The sequence below is a fragment of the Toxotes jaculatrix genome, chromosome 5, assembly GCF_017976425.1.
Source record: "Toxotes jaculatrix isolate fToxJac2 chromosome 5, fToxJac2.pri, whole genome shotgun sequence".
NCBI lineage: Eukaryota > Metazoa > Chordata > Actinopteri > Toxotidae > Toxotes > Toxotes jaculatrix.
Window position 1 is genome coordinate 14,617,854 of NC_054398.1, and position 18,517 is coordinate 14,636,370.

At 41.2% G+C, this 18,517-nt stretch overlaps 1 long non-coding RNA gene across 1 annotated transcript in view; it reads left to right on the plus strand.

The window, feature by feature from the left end:
• The window catches only part of LOC121182493, a 49,007-nt gene extending 31,088 nt beyond the window's left edge, over nucleotides 1-17,919 (plus strand). The window contains exons 2-3 of the long non-coding RNA XR_005894121.1: nucleotides 16,622-16,728; nucleotides 17,461-17,919. This is a non-coding gene — a long non-coding RNA (uncharacterized LOC121182493). The remainder of the gene's footprint in view (nucleotides 1-16,621; nucleotides 16,729-17,460) is intronic.
• Nucleotides 17,920-18,517: the final 598 nt, after the last annotated feature.

The window sequence follows — 18,517 nt, forward strand, 5'->3', positions numbered from 1 at the left end:
TTTATATTCTAGATTGTTGGGTTTGCAGAATTTGCAGCCAGTGTGGGGCCTCCTGCTCCTCAGTCTGTCCCTTCAGAGTACTCATCCATGTGGCGTTTGACTTTTCTTAGTTTCAAATGTAGACAAAGGGTATTTTTCTGGTCAGTGTGTTCATCAGGCATAATGAGCATGTCTGCATCTTTGGCTACACTGTGTCAGTGCAGAATTCAGTGTTAGCTGTAACAGGGTAGGTGCCATTTCTTTTAAACCCGAAGTATCTTTCCATGCACCTTCTGGCAGCTCATCAGTACCTGCAATCCCACACATTGAGTCTCAAGGAGAGCTGCAGGGCACAACCCATGACAGCCAAAGGGACAGCTAATTCCCAACATCTGGTACAAGCTGGTGCTTTCAGTAGTATCGCCATGATCGTGGTATCGCTGTGGTGGACGCTGCTTGGCAGCTTGTGGCATCAGAGTGTTGAAGAATCACCCCCATCGTGTTCTAAGCAGAACGGGCGGAGAGCAAACTGTTTCATTTCAGCGTGGTGGACTACTGATGCCTGCAGTAGATCCCCGGTTATCTAATCAAACAGCACTGGTCAGTTATGATGCCAACTCCTAAATCCACAGCCGTCTGTAAAGCCGTGGGGGGAGATTAACCGCTACAGCGCCAATGTCCTACATTCAAAGACTTCCTCTTAAGATCTCTTTTCCTGGAAAGTACAGTTATCCATACAAGCAAACACAGACAGAGACACACAGACATACAGCCTAAAGTAAGAGTCCTTCATGCTGTAATGGGGCTATCACAAAGACCACACAGCTTGCATTTTGGAAGAAGACTTGATGCTTTCTAAACCCTCTTTGTCTGCGACCACTAGAATATCTCAAAGGGGCTTGAGTCTCTGCTGTCGTAGAGCACTGGAGGATATGTTGTTTTGCCGTGTAGGTGCTGGCTTGTGTTTAAGATCTCCCCTCAGTAGAAGAGAATAAGAACTTGCAAAGAAAGATGGCCCAAGACATTTATCCTTTATGTCTTACGTTCTGCAGGACCCCTAATAAGACCACGTGTTCGGCAGTTACCCTGCTACGTGGGTGCACTTCATTATAACCCAAGAAGTAGAAGCTCTCACATAGCAAGCAAAGAGCTCCCGGCACTTTTTTAATATTTATATCACAGTCTGGTGTGGCAGTAATGATATTAGGGAGCTGACGGAATTCTCCACCCAGCTGGACATGTTAATTGAGAAGCCAGGATTTAAAGGCAAAGTTCACATTTGTGCAGATGGTGGGACAATGCAAGATGGCAGACCTAGGTCAGTGTCATTTCCAAGCTATACCTTAATGGCAGCATTTTTTCTCTCCTTTTTTTCCTCAAGTTTGACACATACTAGTCCCTGAGGTCCATAGCAGGCTTTGGGGCTGGTCCCTGTACCTCAGTGCCCTTGACGGAGGACTATATTTCATGTTTGATAAATTCACAAAATTTTTTGTCCCACCTCCACTTTCAGGGTATGTGTGTGTGTGAGTGTAGCATGAATATGTGATTGTGTGAATTTGTTGGTCTCAGAGATGATTTATTTTTGATGAAAATGAATATAATAATGAATGATAATAATGTAAATGAAAACAACATCAATGTATTTTAATGTGCCTATCCCTTTTCCTTTTATAAAGTACAAAGGATATATCAAAGTTGTTACTAATGAGCTCTGAGGGTGAAATACATGAATAGAAAATTAGCTGGGTTGAGCTGTTCATTTGTTTTCAAAAACTAATAGCAAGAGTAGGTCACTACACTTCATACGTCTGCCCTGGAGAACTGTACCTGAAAGTTGTTATACATATATCACATGAAACAGGGCTTAATTTCACTGGAACCAACTGCCGTAGGGCCTAGGTTTATCTCCCAAGAATACTTGTCCCCTCACTCAGGGACCTGTCCTTATAAATCATACATAGCATTGTGTAGTGATATTGTGGTCATAAATCAATAGCATTTGTACAAATTCAAATAATAATGCTAGATTTAAAACTGATTATTAAAGCTAATTAAAATTTTAAGTTATATTACACCAGTGTAAACAGTAAAATGATTGCACTGCGTTGCAGGTGTCAGTGAAAGTCACACTGCTGGGAAGTCTAACAGATGGGTTTATCTTTAGCGAGATGGATACTGTCACACCACACATCTACATCAAATTAGAGTACCCAGAGTGAGTCCTCCCCCCACTCTGACCATACACCGGAAAGCAGGTGTCTGCTTAATAATTTGGTCAAAGATCAGTGAGTTAAAGGTTGAGGCCAGGGGCAGAGAGGGCCAGGGTCATCCTGGTGGTAGGGAGGTGGTGAGACATGATCTCCTCAAGTCTGGAACAGCCAAACCCCAAGGTCATCCATTAGTGCTCTGGCCCATTGGTGCTGGAAGACCCACAATAAATTTACTGTGCACCCTTAACCCTTTTAATACTCACCATGACCCAGATGAGGAGATCAGCTCCCTTAGGGAGGGGCACATTACATTATTAGCACTATGCATCCATTGACAGCTATTATATTCTAAGAGTGTATTAGGGGTGACTTCATACTGTAAATACTTCAACACTACAATACCAGACGATAATGTGCATTACAGTCATTCTTTTAACAATTTTGTTTAGTTCTAGCAGCGGTATGTTTTAATCAGCGAAATTGCCTGAATAAGTCTGCTTCTTAGTCATGTTAATAATAATGTGAGTGAGATTGCATCTTTAATTTAATTTACTGCAAGATACTTTAATATCTAGAATCCCTCCCTAGGCCATCTGTGATCAGTTTCAAACACGCAGATGATAGTGTCAGTGTCTGGCCAAATTTTTAAAGAACATCTGAGTTATGACTGATCACTATCTGGTCTTTCAAACAATGGACAACTTATCTACCTTTAATGCAATGCATTTTTCTATTCTCACAAGAAAAGGTGAGGCTGCAAGGAAGAAGGAGAATGAAATGTCAACAGTGTCAACCACTCCCTTTAAATAGGACTCTCCTATGATCCCTTGCTACCATGCTCGGTCAAACCTTTCCAGGTGTCAAGACTGGGCGTCAGAAAAAGAAATTAAAGTGACATAGTGTTGACAGGAAGAAAAGACATTCCAGTTTTCACCCCTCTCAGGACAATGAGAGAGCCATCACCTCAGCACAGACACAGGCACTAATGAATCAAGCAACACCTTAACTTCGGCAGTACAGGAGACTTTTGGCCAGGGGGCACCCATATAGTGTCATTGATAATGGGATCCTGTATTGGACTGCTGTTGATTTGATGTCTACCGCAACCTCTCCCATGGCCTGCCGTTTTGACACAACTTAATTTTGCCCTCTTGCTCATAAAGACATCCTGTTAGAAGGTGTTGCACAAGTGTTAGGTCTTCATCTTTCCTGGTTATATCCCCGCTCTGAGAGCCTGTTTTATTAAGCAAGACAGCTCAGTTAAATTTATTTTACCTACAAGGAATATGTGTAATAACGCAGGTGTGAGAGTCATCAGTGCCTTTGAATAAGGTGAGGTTCTTTGAATTTACTGTATAGAAAAGGATTATAACACCACTCAAAACAAGTCACTGTTTAGTGTTTTGGGGTGAAGATTTGGTTGGCCTTTAGCACAGTCGGGGAAAAAAATGATTCTCACATAGTTTCCCTTTTGTCCTCAATTTCTTATCTGGGATTGTTATAATTTACAGTGACTTGCTTTTCAGCAGGAGAATTTAATTACAAGGGAGGCTTTTTTGGCTTTGGCTTCTCACTTGCATTCATCATATGACGCTAGCTGTAGTTTATTTTGTAAGCTAATACTGCAAGCTGACCTGATAGCATTGGTGTTGTTACTGTAGCAGTCAACAATTGGCACACTCCCAAATCCGTCTAGGGTGAAACTTTTAAATTGATGTTCTGCATGTTCCAAGATGTAGACTTTAATTAGACTGTTTTACACTAATAGTACTTTAATTATTTGGTCCATGGGGGTGTACCAAACCAGAAAAAGACTGAAAGAACTTCCTGTACTAAATGGTTTATGATGAATACATGCACAAATGCACCCACAATAGTAATAGTAATATGTATAATACAGATTATTTCTTTGCAGGCCATAGTATAAATACTTATACATATAATATTAAATACTTATAGAAATGGGTGTTGGGTGAAAATGGCTTTCATGTTGATGTGCATAAATAGTAATTAGACATTTTTTTTTGAGGGAGCAAAAGAAACTATCATAGTATTATATTTGACATGTCTTGGTGTTTTGATGTTGTTTTCCAGTACAGGGTGTCAGTTAAAATGAACCGCAAGTTATAATTAACTGTGTTGGTTCATGCACTTTTTCTCAGATGAAGTGTTGAATATAAATACTGTGCTTGTGCAGCATTACAGTACATGAGAGAAGTGACTTTCTCACTCTATTTTCTGTATATCTTAACCCCCCCCCACATGTCTCTATGTTTTCCTCTTAAGCTGTCTGTCGTATGCACCCCCCTCCAACAGACACACATCATGAACCCCCAATATCCCCCCGCGTGCAAGGCTGGTGGCTCCTTTGTGTGACCTGTTCTCACACTGTTCCATCTCCACATCACGCAGCCAGCCTTTCACAGCAGCAATTCAGCAGCAACAATCACACACTCACGCCTCAAAAAAAGACCTCTTGCTCCCTTTGCCAACCAATTAAGAACCATCTGGGCTTGGATGCCGTAAGAAAGCTATTACAAAATCATAACTGTTTTCATATTTTCATGATATGTTTTTGATGTGGAGACCCAAATGTTTTTTTGTTTTTTTTTTGTGAAAGCAGAGATTTATTTCCATTATATATCTTTGCCTCCTTGAAAATGAATAACTCTTAAACACAGATAGTGTGCTTATCAATATTTTGTTTTGTTAATTTGCTCAGAGCCGGTGGAGGGCACAACACAGTTTAAAAACACGACAGAGCCTGCCATTGCTTTTGAAGCTGCCATGCAAGTGTGTGATTCCCGATGAACTTGAGGTCATAGATTCCCAGTGGCTGCGTAGGGCAGGGAATGGAGAGCAGCAGGGTTCAAGCCTTGGGTCACTGGAGCTTCAGAAGTGGCCAGCCAGCTTTGTCCCAGGAGGGATGGTGGTGACGGATTCACTGGTGTTTTCTCAAGGTCCACTGAACCCTACAGCAAAGACTCTAACTTAGAGCCTGCAGAAAGAGGGAGCACTCCTCATCTCCAGTTCACAGAACTCCAAAAGAGCGGCAGTCTGGACGGGCTCCAGGATGCCTTGAGATACACAAAATCCGGCCGCAACCTCACGGTGGCACTGCCAAACCTCATTTCATTCTTTTCCTCCACGTATAATCTGCAGTGCACATTAGGCCTCTGACATGCACCATAATGGTTCACTTCCCCATTGTAGGGAAGTGTTGAACCACTGTGTTGTCAAGTAGGCTTTATAAGGCCGAAAAGATAAGAATAGAAACTCCACCTTGTCTTTTTTTTCTTTTCAGTCTAACTAAGTTAAAAGGCTTACTTGCCCCTAATCAAAATGGCAGGCCCAGTGGCATGGTATGCCCCAGCTGTGGCCCTGGCGCGGCATTTCCCTTCCCCGCATTCATTGTTCTGGGCAGCACATCCAAGAGCTCTTGCTGTGTTATGTACTTAACTGAGGTCAGAGTTGACATTATCTGGGTCTTGTTGGCACTAAGGGCTCCTCTGATGATAGGACTCTCTTTCAGACCTGCAGCTTTTAGCACTCCCTAAGAGTTAACCTCTGTGAAGACCAGGCAATCGACCACCTGCAAATCTAGCCCAGGGCTGAGACTTTGTTTAAAGGAGTATGCTTTATGACAGTCACATGTGTGCTGTTTGCCCTGGTCTGGTGTAAGTTTCACACAGATGCTCAGAGATTTACCTCTGATCTTTTTTTTTTTTCCTTTTGGTTGAGGGGGATTAGTAAAGTTTATATGTGCGGACAGGAGACTTATGTTCAGTTAATTAGGTGGCTCAAAATGACTGGAGGCCAAAGCCCTGTCACCCAAACACAAGTCAAAATCAAGTGCCTGGATTCAAGCTCAGTGACAAACCTAGAGCACATAGCAGGTGATTTTCTATCATATCAAAATTTGAAAGCTTACACAACATTGGTACATATTAGAAAATTGATCCCGAGAGGCATTTTGGCATGGATTGAGAAAAAAAACTCAGCAGGAGATGTGTGTTTGTGGAGGTTTAGGTTTTATTTCTTGAGCTAAGCACTGTCTTCTCCATTCAAGCAACACTTCCTCATTCATGTCAGCCCCATGGTGTTACTCTGTTAGGAATTATTTTTCAGAATATACAGCATTTTGAAAGGATGTATCTCCCCTCTCCCCCATGCCTCTCTTGTTCCCCCATTCTCTTGCTCTCCCTCTCTGTTTCTCTCTGTCTTACAAACACACACACACACACACACACACACACACACACACACACACACACACACACACACACACACACACACACACACACACACACACACATGCACAACCCCTCTTAAAACCGGTTCTCCCCCCTATAGCAATTTTGTCAGAAGTTGACAATGTCTTGATTTAGTTGTCTGGCTGTTCCGGCCAGTTTTCCCTGCTGTGCTAATGTGAACAGGACATCCTGCTGGGCACCAAAGAATACCACTTCACGGCAGCCGCATAGCTGGCAGCTTTTATTTATGGCGCTACCGAAATGAATGGGTATTAGTGTCCAAACATTTCACCATGCTCCTGCAGCCACACACAAAAGCCACTGATTTCCAGCAAATCTGCACTTATTTTATCTGAGAAAACTAAAGCTAGGGAAAGGGAAAGAGAGAGGGACAGACAGAGAGAGAGGGAGAGAGAAAACATTTATAATGGCTTAAAAGACTCCAAGAAGAATAGGAATTGCGTTTGAAAAGAATTTACGAGACAGAAATCGAAAAAAATGGCCCCTCCATTTCACTGCATTTTTGTCAGTTGAAAATGGAAAATATCTATATCTCTAAAATGACTCAACTGCTTATATTCACAAAAACTGCAGTTCTTTCGCAATCACCCAGTTTTCAGTTGCTGTTTGTGTGGTTGTACAATGCATTGTATTTTATAGGACTGTACTAGGAAGGAAAAAGTAATTTTATCATTGCTAAAATTGTCGATTTAAAGTGTCTTCACAAATCACTTGTGCTACCATTTTGCAATCCAGACTGCCTACTGTCTTGTTAACCTATGAATTTTAAGTGGATGGTTCCCATTAGATAGCAGTGGCACTGCTGACTCCTCTTGGCTTTTCTGTAGGGAGCAGGCTGAGGCAGAGTGCTCTACTGGCCCGGCACTGCACTTTGCCTGGTCTCTGTGTCCAGGACCTCATCAGCACAGAGTCCGCCTGTCCTCGTGTCCCTGCCACTCACCTCCCAGCTCTTCATCTGTCATTCCTGCCCTTCTGCAAACACACTCCACTGACATTTTGAAAAACTCTGGCATTCACCCTCAATATGGATTTTTTTTGATTATAGCTTTCTGTCTGTGAAGATTGCACGTATTATTGACTTTGCAATCCCATGACTATTTGCACAGCTTTTTCCTCCCCTCTGCATCTCGGTGAAGTCCAGCAATAATATTCCCCTTGGTTTCTCGTAACCTCTTTTCATTATCCTTTATTTTTTCATATTTTTCCATTTTTTCCCATATATTTTACTAATCCCCTCTGGCTGTGACCCTTTCTTTATGCCACCAGAGATCAGAGTTTCTGCAAAGCTTCGGTCACTGATGTCATTAAGATTGGGATCTGATACACTAGATGTCCATTGGTTAAATGCCCCTGGCCTGAACTCCCTATTGTCCCCTAATTCCAAGCGGCAGCTCTGTTTCACTTGCTGCATAATAGCCCATAGGTTAAAGTTCTGCTGCTTTTGCTTTGAATTTACATCTTTCACAGGCTCCAGTCTCTTGTTCTGAGCTGGCGTTTTCTTTTTTTTTCCTCCTTTTATTTCTAGCGAGCCTCATTGCCTGCAGGCAGCACGGCTGTTTGTGCTGTAGCTTTCCTGACAATCTCCCACATCCAGGCATCTTTTGGAGGGTCAGAGGAGAGCAACTTGACTTAACAGGTCAACGTAAGTGGGCTCCGCCCTTCTCCAGAGGGGAAGCCATGGAGCCCTCCATTAGGAGCTGACCTCCACGTTGCACTGGTCTGGCCCCAGCCAGGGTATCACATGGCTCTGCCTGAGACAGGCTGCTCATTAAAGCCTGCTGCCCATAGCAGGATTAGGCCTTTTCATGGTTTATCCTCTACTCTGACAACTGACAATGGGCGAGGATAGCTGCTTCAAATGGAGTGTGCATATGAATCATGGAATTATAATTGCTCTTTCATGATGAGAATATTGGAAAATCTATCCACATGCACAATGCAAAGAATTAATTGGGGTCTGTTTTCAAGGGCACATTGCTACACTATATGAACCCAAGAAAATGGGAAGGGTAGTAATGAGGCGTTTTCAATACAGCACACTGTCTCTTTCACAGCACCTGTACACAGACCGCTGTTTACACACACACACACACACACACACACTCAAATACCTTCTGCCTGTAACCTTTACCCACCATGATACTTTTCCTCAAAGTTTCACTGCACTTAATACACAACGGAGTGCCCTGTTTACTTGTGTTGTGATGTTTTCAAAGAGCAACCCCATTAACAGTGGTGGCCTGTTCCCCACGACCCAGTGGTAGCTTTCTAAGGGTGTGTGGGTTACAGAGGGTTGTAGCTTGGGTTGAGCCGAGTTGGAAACTAAGATGACACTACCTCTTGAGCTGTGTGGGAGGGAGAAGGCTGGTGATAGCAAGGCAACAGAGCCGCTATCTGCAGCTCCAAGCCCCAGTCATGCTTCCTATTTACACCACAACTCTGTTTGTTTTCATTATTCATATTTCATGTGGTATCATGGCATGAAAGAGAGTTATTTTCGTCATGGTGGAGGGCAGGTTACGTCTGGCTCTCAGGTCGCACAGCTCACAACAAGTTGGGGCATTGGGGGGGGGCTGCTTTTCTGGATTCAAAGCATCAAAACAGCCTGCACAAATAGAAAAAGAAGTATTTCTCCTGAGACATAATGCCCAGTGCTCTATAGTTATCCAGAACGTGTAGCTTTACATACATTTGCTGAGTGAAAACACAAATATGAAAATCTAAAGGTAAAATTGTCACTTTTAAATCGCTGCTTATAATAGTGCAATGAATTTTAGAAATTATTACCTAATTAAAAGTGTGAACAACACCTTCACCATTACATATGTAGTGAAGCTTTTTCACACTCATCTGTAATAAACAGAATGTGATAAGGACCAGGTATATTTAAAAGGTGTTAATGAACTGCTGATTTAATACATCCTTTCTTTTTAAAAGTATTCCCCCATCAATAACCACCTGTCACTTTTTACAAAACAATACACATTTAAATGTTTTTCTTGTTGTTTGAGTTGACATGGCAGCTCTGTGACAGATTTTTCAATGACAACTTTAATTATCAGGAAATATGTTCAATTTGTCATTGTGTGCATTATACGTTTTGAACTCCCCCAATTATCAAAATGTATAAATAAATGAATAATATTCATAGATTTAATTTTACAGTCTTTCCTTTTGGCTGATTAAAATTGACAGAAAATCATATTTTACCTGTTTAGCCAAGGCTTAATATTATTCTTTTAAAATTATAATGACCACAGGGTAAACAGAACCAATTGCATAGGAAATTAATTTAGTTTTGTAAGCATCACAGAAATTCTTTTGGAGGGCTGTCAAAAACAGAAAGAGGACAGAGAAAAGAAGAACTGAAACTCTGTTAGCAACGCAATTAAACTCTGGTAATGAGGTCAGACATCAGATCCAGTGCAAGTGATATCATTACACAGGCTGAACGGATGGGCCGCTCCAGCTGCCATGCTCTTGCTGTGGGATTAGACTCACTGTCCTGAGGGCAGCACTTTTACTAGGCTGACCCCTGCCTGCCACTGGGGCACCAGCCACCCCCTGGGCTCCTGGGGGTTTTGGCCCCAAGTCCTGGTGCCAGTGGCACCAACCGGACTGCGGAGAAGTGAACTGTGTTGCCACGTGGGATGACAGGACTCGCCACTCCATTAGGAATCACAGAGACATACAGGCACCAGCTCACAATCCACCCTGTGTTGCCAGCTACAAATTACTGGGTTCCTCTATTTCTGTCAGCTCATTTGTAAAAACCAACTAACAATGACAAGGTGATAAAAGGACATTATATCAGTGATTGGAGTGCTTTCGTTTGAACCTGTTGATGGTTAAGATATGGCTCGAAAATAAAGCACAACTTCATGCTGGCTTTCTGGAAAAGAAATCCTTTCTGTTTAGTTAAAAATCATGGTTCATACTTGCAAACAAGATTGAAATAATGAAACATACAGATTGGTAGCAGTTTAATTTTCTTTCCCCATTGTCTAAAGCCTCGTTTGCAGAGTCCCTAGCAGGAGTCAGCTTAATTTGTCTTTTCTTATTTGGTCTGCTTGTGTGTTTTGTGCTGTTCTCTTTTTGTCTCTCATGATTACTTTGAGGATATCGTTATGACATTCAGCAGCAACAATAATTCTTCTGTTCTAATTCATATCAATTAGTAGGGGATGGTAATTCAAACTGACGGCACAGTGTATCTTGAAAGGCTTGCGAGGATGTTGTGGCGGCAGCATCACTGTGCAGCCAAAAGCCACCCTCCTTTCCCCTTTCTTCCCCCTTTCTGTCTTTCAGTCCACAACAAGGGGCTCCAAGCAAAGAGGACAATACGAGTCGGAGCCAGTACTTTGATAATTAGTTATTGATTGAGAACAATGGCCCGGCGTACACTGTCGTATTAGCTAGACGCCAGTAGGTCGCGACACCAAGAGCAGCCATCAAGAAACGAGGGCCAAAACATGCCTGACTCCCCTAATAAGATATTCCTTCATGTTTTTCTCTTTCATTTCCCTCCTCTTTTTCCTTCCTCAGGCATGTTAGTGTTCGGGCTACATGGGGTCAAAAGTATTAATGCTTGTGCACAAACGAGTGCCTGATGAAGGAGAATTTAATTAGAGAATGCCCACTCAAGCTTCTCATACCACACTGCCCTGTTTTTCTTTATTTTTTCTTTGTTTGTAGGACGTTTCATTGCAAGTGTCCAAAAAAAAAAAAAAAAAAGACAAAGAGCATATAAAATATTGTGAATTTGTGAATGGCACTACCTGTATTGTTTTCATAATATACAGAAATACTAATTGCCAAATGGAACATGCATAAAAATATTGTAAAGAAGTGTTATATATCAAAGACCACCTATTCGTGAAGCGTATGTCTGGATGCATTTCATTTCGTGACAAGAGTCTGTTGAATTGGTCTAATCTTTGCCAGAATTTAAATAGAAAAAATAAACAGTATCTGAAACTGTTTTACACATGTGATAGACCTGAGCTGTGTGTATCACATACTTTATGACAATGTGGTAGTCTAGAGTGAAAACAGAGGCATTTCCCCACATGTACATACAGTTTATGGTGATAGATGTATGCTCACAGTGGCTTATGCAAGTCAGAGATAGTGTCATTTGGTGAAAGTTTGGCTTTTAACCAAGCTGTGTTTACATATAATAGAATATCCTCAAATAATTGGTAGGTCTCCTTGCTAAAGAGGGATATGTCACGTTTGGCATCGGTGTAAAAGAAGCTCCCTAACTCACTTCACCTGATCCGTGGCCTGTAAAGATGCACCTGGCATTAAACAGACAGGGCAGGAGCGTCAACTGAACAATGGAGGACTGTCAGGACCGACAGCAGGGCACGGCTCCACCATCACTGCTCTGACAGGGAGGGCCTCAGAGGGTAAACTGCTTTGCTGGAACTAATTAAACAGATGAAGTTATGACATGAATATGCAGATGTTGTTTACATTTTACCATATGGTATTATTTCAGGTAATAACGCACAAGAGAGCCTTCCCACTCATTAATGTGAAGGGATGGAGTGAAAACACTGTCTATCAAGAGACACTCGGAGCGTGTTTGAGAAATATGATCAGACTGATGCTCGGGTGTTGAAATCTATTTCAAGCCACTCAATTAACATACATGTTGATAGCTATTACAGTTTGATTTAAATTGTTAGCATACAGGATGTAGGACAGGCTATTCCTTCACTGAAAGTAGACTTCAGTTTTCTTCAAATCTATCTAAATGTGTCAGATTTCTTCTAATTTAAAGTGTAAAATTAATTATCACAACATTGGCAGTGTCTTGTTACCCAGTAGGAAAATATTTTACTATAACTAATCCACAGCCTCCTATTGGCACTTAAATTCAATAGAGTCACTCATGCAGTTAAATCATTTTTCAGAGCTGCAGTCTGTAGCCTCATATAGAGAGATGTCAGTTCTATTCCCCCACCATAAACCAAGTTTAATTCTCAATGCACAACCTGCATTTAACTCAACTTCTCGATTTTTTTTTTTTTTTTTTGCAAAGTGTTAAAAGTAGTAGAACTGTCTGAGTTCTTTTCCCAGTTTTGTGTGCAGCCTTACCATTCCCCCGGAGCGGGTGCTGAGAGGTTAAGAGGGAAAGGGCCGATGGAGTCGCGTTTAGTAAGAAGTGTGGGATCACGGGGGCCAGCTGGTGGGGTGATGGGGAGCGTAATTGTGCCCGCTGTGTGGATAGGGTGGGGGGTGAAAGGATGGGGTGAGAAGCCCTGGAAAAAAGGGAGGGGAGGGGACACCTCAATTACCTGTGCTCCCTCTGACCCCTCTCTCCCTCTGTCTCTCCACGGACAGACCCACTGTCTGAGAGGCGGGGCGCATTTCCACAGGCAGATGCACATCCCCCTCCTTTGTTCAAGATAGCATTCGCTCCTTTTCCTGAGCTGCAGAAACTTAATTGCAACAATCTCTTCTCTAATGCATTTCTCCTTTATTTGTCACTGTCAAAAAATTTCAATTTTCTCTTAAAGAAGAAAAAAAAAGAAAAAAATCAAAGCCTTTTTCTGTTGTGTATTTATGTTTGATCACGGGATTTGGCCAGGCGGTATTAGATTAAAGATGTACAACAAAATAAAAAGCAAATTTACCTGAACTGAGCAGTTCTCTCAAACATATTCAGCAGGTTACATGCAGCTGTCATAGTTTATTTTGGAGCTCCTGCTTGGGCTAATACAGTAAGTGACAGAGACTGGTGTAAAATCAATACTTCACAGGAGTGTGATGTCTTAATAAACTCTCTGTGTTGTTCAGACAGGAAAGCTAGACATGTACGAGAAGGACTACAGCGCAGGCCATTGTGAAGCTGTCAAGTCTAGCCCTCAAAAGCAGATGAAGCTGTCAGATTATTAATATATTTATACTGACAGGCCCCAAGTCCACCCCTAAAACCCTCCCCTCTTTCAGTGTCTCTCAAAAAAATATGCTCAGCTTCAAAGACAGAGGCCACAGGGTTGGATGCAAGGTCAAAGGCCAAATACATTTTGAAAGCAAATTCTCTTCCTTTTGCAACCTGTTTTTATTGCTGTCGCTCCCCTTCTCTGTAGCGACCATTCAGCTGAAACTTAGGCTGAATTGGCAGCAGCTTTCAAAGAGCTTGGCAGCCTGGTGATCCTCAGGAGCTCTCAGCTGACATCTCTCTGGGCTTGTCTATGCTCAGGGGTCAGTGCGAGCCCTGACTCCCAGGACCCACTCACTGAGGCGCTACCATGAGTCAGTCCCGCAGACTGAAATTAAAATGTGAAAAGCTGTGCGACTGAAGGCATTCCTCGCCCCCCATGGCATTTTCCTTTCTCTGTGACAGTTCCTCTGAGACTGCTTTTTCTTTCATGTTTCTTTTTTCCCTTTAGATTATTTAACAACATGCGAACAGAGCTGTCAAGAAGAGACATGCTTGATCGACAGAGCAAGGGAGTGTCTTAGTCAACATGGGGTTAAATTCGATTTTCTGCATGTTCAGTACGCCAGTCTCTAGCCAGTTATTGCCTTGGCTTGATGTTTTTTGATGGATCAATTATCCATTATAACATGTTGCGAAGCCAAACATAACGGCAACTATGACACCTGTCACAATCTTCTATTAGGCGAAGGAAATTGAAATAATTTAATGACAGCTAATTTAGTCTTTATTTTCAATCTCATTATGGCTGCAGTAATTGTGTTCTATAAAAAAACTGAAAGTGAAATATGACTGCGCACTCAAAGTAAAGTACCCCGACTAGAGCTATTAATTTGATATCGCTCAGTGAAAACAGAAGTGAATAAATTGTTCTTTATCAGATGCAGACAAAAACAAGTTTGAAAAGACTATGAGATCTCAGAGATTTTTCTATTTATTTATTTTTTTTACTTTAAAGTCCAATTTAGATTAAGGTAAAGTCAGAGATAACTCTGTAAAAAATAGAGACAAAAAAGGCAATGATTAAGAAGTAAAGCAAAAATATTAAATACATACCAAGAAGCCCTGTTAGTAATCATATAAACTAATTTAAGAATCCTAAGAATAGATTTTATTATCTTATTCTTTTAAATTAAATTCTACATTGTTCTGGGTAACACAGCAATATAAAAATCTGTATAACCCAGAGGTTTTTGGAAAAAGATTTGAACACCGACAAACCAAGAAATATTCCCCCAGCAGTCTGAAATCTTGATGAGAATTTACAATTATCAACACATCATATTTTCCCATCGCGTCACCTAATAAGTCAAAGATATTATTACTTCAGATTGGGACAAAAGCGCCGCGAGCTGAACAGATGTGATATGCTTGTCAATAACTCGTATGTGAGAAAGCTGCGTGGGAGCGTCTTATCGGTACATGTGTGCATATACTTGAATTTGCAAGTAAAGAGCCTTATTGGGATTACCCACGGTACATTGTAGTTGGTATCATAAAGAGAAAGAGGGAGTAGATGTGTCTTTCCTTTTTTTTTTCAGGGATTCGGTAAGCTCTCTGTCAATGGTTTGGAGTTGAATTGCCTTGGATAGCTCCCCTCATTCTGTGGAATGATCTCAGACCTAATTTACTGGGCAGCTCAGGATCCAAAGCATACAAGGCTCTCCTCTGCATAGAATGTGTGAAATAGATAGAGCAGCCATCCTTCAGATGTGCTGCAGTAATCTTCAGCCAGAGCTGGTCCAGCAGGCCTCACCCCTAAAGGGATTGATGCAGTGTCAAAACCTTTGGCTCAGGGGTCATCCTCTCTTCTTGCCTCCCCAATCTGACAAAAGCTGAATTTCTTTCCCTCACTATTCGTTTCTCTTTTTTCTTCTATTGAATTCATCAGTGAGGGAGGCATGAGATGTGAATGAAACATTTTCATTAGAAGGGAGGAGAATCCCCGGTCAGAGACAAGGCCTGAGCTGATCTGAGCCAATGACATCCCCACCAATTCTTTTTTTCTTTTTCGCTTTTTTTTTTTTTTTTGTCCTTCTTACTTTCCCAAGCTGTCACTCTCTGCGGTATGTGGCAAGCTGATTGAAATCAGCACTGTGTCAGGGCCGTCATATCTCAGAAAGACATAAAACATGCAGAAACATCAATAAGCAACAGGCCGCTGACAGCTCTCAGGCACCGATCCCGGCGAGGAGAGATGAGGGGAAGGTTAGGACTCTGGGGGGATGCTGTGCAGTTGAAGTGTCTTCTTCAGGCTTCACTGAGACCCAGGGAAGACAAGATAAAGTCTATCAGGTTATCGCCTAGTTCAAGTTGCTTCTCGGACAGCAAGGCCACTGGGACGCCGGATGTCAGAAGATCTGTCCGTGTGTGTGTGTGCGTGAGCGTATGTGTGTGTACAGTCACCGTGTGTTTCTGTGGGTCTGTGTGTGTGCTCATGCAGGTGCACAGTGTTCAAGGAAAAGGCTGAGAAAGACATTGCACTCGTTACTTACTGCAAACCTAGTTTGACTTTTAAATTGCCTGATTAGAGTTCAGAGAAATCTTTTCCACTGCATTAAGAACATTGTGTCATACTCGAAATGTAATTTGTGTGATATGTTCAAGCTGCCAAAGGAATATTTTTTATTGTATTTCTCACTTATTTTATTTTCTAAAATACCAGAATTTTCCACTACAACACTGCAAATAATCCTTTTTGTGACACATGCTCTGGCATTAGTGTGCTATCGATGTAAAGATTGATAACACACTAGTTATACCCAATAGTGATGGCCAAGAGATGCTTTGGGATTTTCAGTGTGTATTTAATTCACTAATGAGAGGTAAAGGTGATAGTCTGTTAGCTCACAGCCTGACACTACCTCTTACCACTGCTAATTAGGCAAGTTTTTTAGCCCCGAAAAACTGCTGAATCTCTTGTTTCTCACACTCGATAATGGTCATCACAGTGCCAGTACCTGTTTAGAATTATGATATGGGATAAATAATCAGCTTTACGGGACCCTGACTTTGACGAGGTAAATTCGCCAGTAATTAGCATGACACAGAAGCCAGTGGAGGGAGCAGAGTTTTGGCTGGAGTTGAAGTTTCCCCAAAGTTGAAGCCTGTTATTTTTGTGTTGATGGGTTAACATCGTGGACAGGCGCCCATCTGCATATCAAATGTGACTCCCATTATTTTATGTTTCTCTCTGCTAACAGCGCCTCCCAGCACTCCTCCATGTTCTCCTCCATCTGCCTCCTGTCCATTGATCAGCCTTCCAGGGCATCAGTCTGTTTAACATCTGCTACAAGTTCCAGCAGCTCAGGTAACTATCTAGCTGCTCTCCACCGCCTATTGATCTTCATGTCCACCTGCAGGAACATCTGTTTCGGCATGTCGTTTGTCAGCGCAACCAGCTACCTTGTTTCACTTCACGTCTTGTCCACTTTCACTCACTCCCACAAAGAGAGTTTACTCCTGAATGCATGTTAAGTTGCTGTTTGGATTGTTCCAATAATGAATGGTAAATTAGTCACTCATGGTTTTTGCAGGTATAGCAGTTGCACTGGGAAATTCATCTGTGTCTTTAAAGATGAATTTCCCTACAAGTAAATACAATTTTGAATTTTATAAAAAAAAAAAAAACTCTAAGTTTCCTTATCTACTAAACCTATATAATTTATTGTTTATGCAGTATTATTTATTAAATATTCCTTTATTCTGCATTATACATTTAAATAATTGAAAATAATTTTGCAGAATATATATATATATATATATATATACACATTTTAACAGGATGGCATGCCCAAAGAAAACCACCTCATTAAAAAATATTTTATTTGAATTAAATAATAATTCTTTTTGCTCAAATGAAGCAAATTTGCAGTAAAATGTGTAAATTGTATTTTAAAAATAGCAGTTTTTCTCTGGTTTACATTAAAAGAAAACCAGCGAAAAAACATTTATTTACTGTTTTTAATGTTATACTGGGCAGAAAGCACGAGAGTCGCAGGGCCAAGAAGAGCTCACATCTTTGAATTTATTTCCTTCACAGGCTTCCAGAGCTCGGAGGAACCGCTGTTGCGCAGTTTAATTTGCTCTTTTGTAATGATGGGGCGTAGGTTAGTTAATTTCAATTTTTGATTTCAAAAGCTATCAAATACAGCTCAGATGAGAAATCAATTTTCCCAGCTGCCCTGGCTTTGTGGTGAAAAGGACTCCCGCCATTGGTGAACAGCCCATCACATGACCGAGTCAGGGATTAGTTCAGTAGGCCCATGTTGCCACAACCTCAATTACAGGCTGCCTCTTGTCATTTACCTCTATAACATCTCATTCTCAGACACAACTCATATTTAATTCATGAAAGCCTGCACAAGAGTAATTGTAATATAGATTGTTATAGAAAATTTGACCAAATTTAGACCGCAAGTTTATGCCTCGTGTGCCAGCGGCAGTGATTGTGTCATGTGCTGTAATTTGGGATAAACAAAGATAGAATGGTGTATGCCTAATTCAGGACAGATTTTTTTTTTTAAAAAGTATATAATCTAAAAATCGCACAACTTCATCAAACAGCAAGATGTAGATATTTTTTTTTAACAAAATTATGTATTGTGAACAATGGCAATGATGATTTTAATGGGAAAGGTAGTGTCCTGTGTCATAGTGTCCTATGTTGTAGACAATGACAGTCATCAGCGCCATTATTAGGACTGTCATGTGATCAGCCATCTGAAAAGGTGACTCTGGGCAGTTCCATTGACAATAAGAACTCACCTAAATAAAGCCTGTTCAGTTCAGATTAAGTGTATACTGTGTATAAGTCTGATGTGCAGTAAATAAAACAGATGAACAGATGGGGGGCCTTTTTGTTCAAGTCATAGACTTCACACTATGAACAGAAATGTGTGCTGAATGACAACCATACAAAATAATAGTCAGAAATTCCTTTTTGATAGATGTTACTAAATGTTGACACTACACAAAGCTCAGAGCATTTCAGACTGTGTGTGAGAGCATGTTTTACATTCTTATGAAGCTTTGGTTTGGAAATTGAATCCATTCCAACATTTCTTTCTCTCAAATGGATCCTCTTTTCCTTTGCACAA